Genomic DNA, 6,000 nt, shown 5'->3' with positions numbered 1-6,000 from the left:
TAGGCAAGGAAAATAAATCTCATACTTGCCATGTCCAAAAAGGTAAATCTCATCCTGCACCTTGACTTGGTCTCTGGCAGGAGATGGGTAGTTCTCTGGAATCAAGGCTCATTGCTTGAAAAAAAAGTTCGTAAGTCTTTTTTCCCCCTTTCAATTAACAAGCATCTATCCTCTTTCCCTCTCATCTCCTCTTCTTCCTAAATTGGGAGGGGGAGGGAGGAAAACCCACACCCATATTTACCACACCCCTGTTCCAGAGTACTTGCCCTGGTCAAGTGCATGTAGATTGAATTGATGATCTTGAACCCCTATCATGTCATTGAGTGTTTTTTCATTCACTCTCTGTGACCCCATTTGGGGTGTTCTTGGCAAAGATATTTGAATGGTTCACCATTTCCTTCTCCAGTTTATTCTGTAGATGAGGAAACTAAGGCAGACAGAGGTTAAGTGACTTGCCCAAGGTCACATAGCTGGTAAGTGTTTGAGGTTGGGTTTACATTCTGGTCCTCCTGACTCTATGCAGGGCACTATCCACTACAGGGCCCCCAGCTGCCCCTGAGCTCCTGTCATTTCTCCTTTATTTCAAGATCTCTACAGAGCACTACCTTCTTTTCTTTGAGCAGATTGGGCTGCTTCCTCCCCCTCTTCCTCCTCCTCCTCCTCCTCTTCCTCCATCTCAGCCAGTCTCTGTTATTCTGTTATGTCCCATCTTAGACTAAGATTACTAGCATTTTGAATCGTTTCCTTATTACCTGGAGATAAACATTCTGTCCTGGTCTGTGACTTTTCTTTGTAGATCTGTAGCCAGAAATGAGTGCATTCACTCCCCTTGGAAAAATAATCAGTGCTTGGAAACCATGGGGACCTCCATGTCAATGAAGAATCTCCCCAGTGATTTTTGGAAAAATTAATAAATATCAATGTCAGTCTAATACTAATAATTATGTCCCTGTAGTGGAAGTGAACCCTAAACATGATTAGAAGACTCTGACCTTTTTTTCCTTCCACAGATCAACTCTAAACCCCTGGGTCTGACATTTTAAGACTATGTGGAGTCAGAGGATCCAGGTTCAAATTCTGCTTCTGCCACTTACTCCCTGTTTGACCTTGGTCAAATCATCACGTCCCTAGGTCTCAGTTTACCCATCTGTAAAATGAGGTTAGGAGATGGTTTCCGAGGAGTTTTCCATCTTTAGAGATATTTTCCTATGACCCAGGCTGTGTTTCCAGGCTTACTACCCCTAATTCTCCTTCATGTCATCGATGGGACTCGGCTCTGCTGGCCTCCTTACATGCTCTCCTTCCTCCAAGTTTCCACCCTGGCTCTTCTTCTTAACTCTCAAGCATCTAAAGCCTCTCGTTGCCCACTCTGCTCCTCTTAGAGTCAGGGATGTACTAGAGACAGCTCTTCCTGGCTCTTGGGACGCAGATATGAGTAAAAGAAAAACAGTCTGTGCCCTCAGGAGCTTACATTCTAGTGGGCAGAGACAATGTATAAAGGTGCCTGAAGATAGGAGAGGGAAGCATGCGAATGGGAGAGCACCATTGCAAGGACATGGTAGAGAAAGTTGGTCAAATTAGGCCTGGAGTCCGGAAAGGAAAGAAGATGGTGTTGGCCTGGGCACTTACTTGCCTTAAAATGAGCGTTTCCGGGAGGAACCAACCTGTCAGGGGAAGGGGCTGCAGGGTCTGAATGAACTTCCAACACAAGAAAACTACTGTTTCATGGGGGAGAAAGTATGGAGAAACCCTGGTGGAGTCCCAAGAGAAATTAGCTCATTTCAGGCCATGCAGCCAATGACAGGCAGAGGCCAGGGTTCCTGACTCCCTGTACTGAACATTCCCTGCTACAGCAGCTTTCCTCCTCCCCAAAGATTTTCCCTTTCAGGCACAAGTCCCAGGAGCTCCAGGAGAGATCCCTGGGCTTGGCAGAGCCTGCATTCTGCCACTAATTCTCCTCATGCCTTTCTCTCTCTGGGCTGGAGATTCCTCAGAAAACAGAGACAATGACCCCATCCTACCTGGTCACATCCCCCTGTGATATGCCTTCCTCCAAGAGAACAATTACCCAAGGTCCAAGGTCCCCTATGGGTCGTAAAAATTATAGCCCAGAAGCCCTCATCAGCATTGTCAGTCAATTAACTCAAAGGAAAACCATTTACTGAAGAGCCATATTAAGAAACAGTAATAAAACATCACTTCTGTTAACCTGGGGCACGCTTTCCCTCAAGTACTCTGGCTTCATGTGGGAAGAGGGGACATGCACACCTGTGGCCAGGATACCTTTGAGAAGGGACAACTTGTGTCTCCTTGTACTGGCAATGACCTTGGTCTCATAGTCTCGTCTGACTCTCCCCCACTGGTCCCTGTGGGGTGCTGCTACCCTGGACTGGACACTGCTTGACTGGAGTGACCACTGCTTCCAGGTGTCATCTGGCCTAGGACACTGCTATGTACTTTCGGGAAGAAATGGAGACCCTGCCATAGGATCAGAAGGAGTTTGGGGTCCGCGGACTCTCAATTTCTCTCCCCAACTGGACTCATGTTCTCAGCTGGACTTGACCATGTGTGTCTGCTGTATGGCTGATGAATAGAGGGGAGGGGAGAAAAATTCTGCCCCATCCTTGCTGTGCTTTCTAAAAGACATGAGAGAAAATGTAAAGAGTTAATTCCAGAGCTCCATTTCTCCCTCTGTAGCTGGCTTTCTGTGTGACCCTCATAACTGGGGGGCAGACTGTTTACGGGGCACCAGGGGCATGCAGGTGCCTTCGTCCAATAGGCAATGCAATCTTACTAGGTTGCTTCTATTCTGCTATTATATGCTTCTGAAAACTCCTTAATTTGATCAGAGACCGCTCTGATTAACCTCCATTACTTACACAAAATAAATATGAGGTGTGCTCAGAGTAGAGGGAGACATGAGCAGTTGAGGGCATCAGAAGACACTTTTATACTAGAACTGGGGATTCAGAGAGAAAGAAGCCAGGCAGGAGGGCATTTACAGACATGGTAGGACAAAGGCACCTCTGGGAGATGGATGCTGTGGCTGTCTTATTGATCCCTGGGCAAGCATCAGGTGACTTTGGTGTCCTCCAAAGGAGCTCCCGATGCAGGCCACCAGGCCCTGCTTCTCTGTTGGCTGCTCCAGTATTGGGAGGTCCAAACCCTGGTCCCCCTGCTCCCCAGACACCTGAGAAAGAGAGAGTGAGTCCACTGCCTAAAACCCTTAGGGTGTTTGTACAGGAAATCTTTATGTAATTGGGTCTCCCAGGTGAAGAACTTTACATTTATCCTTATTAGTGTCATTTAATGAGATTCAGCCACTGCTTTCTTACTAAGTATTTGTTGAATTTGCTTTTCCAAGTGGAAGAGACCTGAGAACAAGGAACATGACCTGTCTGAGCTAGAAAAGACAGTCAAGTCCAGAAGGGAAATAGCGGACCTGGAGATGACTTGGGGACAGTCTTGTCTGGTCCCTCATTTTGAAGATGACTGTGGCCTACTCCAGGTCACACAGCTAGGCTGACTCGAGTCCAGGCTCTGTGTCCCCAGGCTCCCCTCCGTTTCCTCACCAGCATCGACTCCAGAAGGCATAGAGCTCTATTGAAACAGTCCCAGGCCTCAAAGTTGTGGATCCTGCCTGCCCTTTGAGCTACCCATTTCAGAGAGGACACTGACAAGCTGGAGAGTGTCCAGAGGAGGGCAGCCGTGTGGGTGAAGGGCTTCGTCCTCATGGGTGGGTCAGCAGAAGGAACAAGGGATTTTTGGGCTGGAGGAGAGAAAGCTGAGAAGACGCTATTACATGATAGGATTGTAGATCTAAGGGTGTAAGGGACCCAAAGGGTCATGGAGTCCAACCCTCTAATTTTACAGGTGAGGGGAACTGAGGTACCGAAGGATTAGATTTGTAAGCAGAAGTTGCAAAGGGGCAGATTTGCACCTTCTGGCTTTCTACCAATCAGAGACATTCTGCAGCAGAGGGGGAGGGCTGCCCTTTTGTGATAGTAATGGAACATAAAGATCCCCCTGTATTGGCTTGGTTTTCAAATTGATTGTGTTAAAACCCAGAGCTTGTTAATCCCACCTGTGGGATGGACTTGTTGATGTGAAAAGAGAGTCCTGAACTGGGAGGAGCTGGTGACGTAGATTTGGAGAGACAAGAGAGAGGCAGAAGAACTTTTTGGAAGCAGCACCTCGTGGAGGCAGAGAGAGAGACTGATAGAATTGCTGGGGGCCACTTTGAATCGCCCTGGACTTTTGAGATCTGCCCCCTGAGCTGCCAAGGACTGAGGAGACATGGCTGTTTTGCTGGTACTTTGTCTGTCTGTTTTGATGTTGTTTTGCCAGATTTGTCCACTGGTGAAAGACAGTCCTTTTGTTGAAGAAGTCCTGGAACCTGGCTGTTGGCTAAGAAGCCCTGAGACTGTCCTGCAGACAGAGAGTGAATACTGTCCACTGGTGAGGGACAGTGCTGTTGTTGCAGGGGTCTGGAGACTGTCCTGCAGACAGAATGAATACTGTCCACTGCTGAAGGACAGTGCTGTTGTTGCAGGGGTCTGGAGACTGTCCTGCAGACAGAGTGACTACTGTCCACTGGTGAAGGACAGTGCTGTTGTTGCAGGGGTCTGGGAACCTTTCTTGTTGGTTCAGAAGCCCTGAAGAAGGATTTTCTTGTTGTATGTTTACAGAAATCCTGGGAGAGGGTTTTGCTAATGTGTTCAGGGGTTCTGGGACTGTTCTACAGACAGAGGATGAATTAATGAAGGGACTGGCAATGTATCTTGTGGCCTTGCTAAGCCTTGTCTCCCCAGGAACTAAGATTGCTGAGGACTTGCCTCCTGTCAAGATGAAGAAAAGACCTCCATTTGGGTATTAAGTGCTGTGTTTAAACTTGATGTAACTCTGGGGTAGATTCAATTGTGATCCAGGGGTGGGGAACTTTTGACCTTTTTGTGTTCTATGGTTGAACAAATGAATGTACTTTACTTATGTTCGGAAACTAATCTCCATTTGAGAAGAGGGGCTTTGTGGTGAATTAAATGAAGGTATAGCCTAGGGATGGAGAAGTATTTAGAACAGGGACTTTGTAATTGATTGAATGATTGGAAGGTCCTGGGGTGGGGTAGTACTTGGAGATTATTTAATCAGCTTAGTAAATGCTGTATTTGGAATGATGTCATGTTTTGATCTTCTCTGTTCTTGGTTTGTCACTGAGTAAAATGGAGAGCACCTATGCTGGTATTTTGAACCTTGGGAAGTTGCCTTTCCTTGGCATTACATTACACCTTTGTGATTGGCTGGTAAATGTTTTAACAACCAGCTTTCCAAAAAAAAATGTAACCGTGACATGCTATTTAGAAGTAATCTGAATTGTTAACCTTTTCCCAATAATTTTCTCAAGTCTAGATAATCACAAAATGACAAAACAGTCCTGATTTGTAGCATGTGTCAATTTCTGAGGTATAAACACAGGGAATTTGTGTCCAGGTAAGAGTTGAACTGGATGCCTCTGAGGTTCCTTTCAGATCTGAGATTCTGGGCCATGGAAAGAGTGTTGGGTCTGGATTTGAATCCTACCACAAGCTACCTGTGTAACTTTGGGTCAGTCCCTGTCTGTCTCTTGGCCTCAGTTTTCCCATATGTAAAATGTTGGGCTCAATGGCCTCTTCCAGTTCTAAACCCTATGATGGATGAATGCCCAAGCATCTTTGGTTAGCCTTCCTTCCCCAGGCCCTTTTCCTTTTCTGCAGCGCCAGCCTAGAACACTAGAGGGTGCCAAAGAGCCTCCTTTAAATCTCCTATGGTGACTTTAAGAATGCTGTGATCCTGTAGGAAGGCTGACCTTGACCGGGTGCCAGGGAGTCAGATGGTCTGAATTTAAATCTTGCTCTGTCTTTTTTGTTCTTAATCGGCATGACCTTGGACAAGTCCCTTCCCCTTTGTAGGTTTCAGTTTCCTCCTCCCCATGGACCACAGCGCACCAGGTCCTTCTGCCCTCCA

The sequence above is a fragment of the Petaurus breviceps genome, unplaced genomic scaffold (assembly GCF_028583685.1).
Source record: "Petaurus breviceps papuanus isolate PSGF00001 unplaced genomic scaffold, PetGlider_PUasm1.0 90721, whole genome shotgun sequence".
Taxonomy (NCBI): Eukaryota; Metazoa; Chordata; class Mammalia; order Diprotodontia; family Petauridae; genus Petaurus; species Petaurus breviceps.
The sequence above is the reverse complement of the archived record's forward strand: the minus strand, read 5'-3'. Positions refer to the sequence as shown.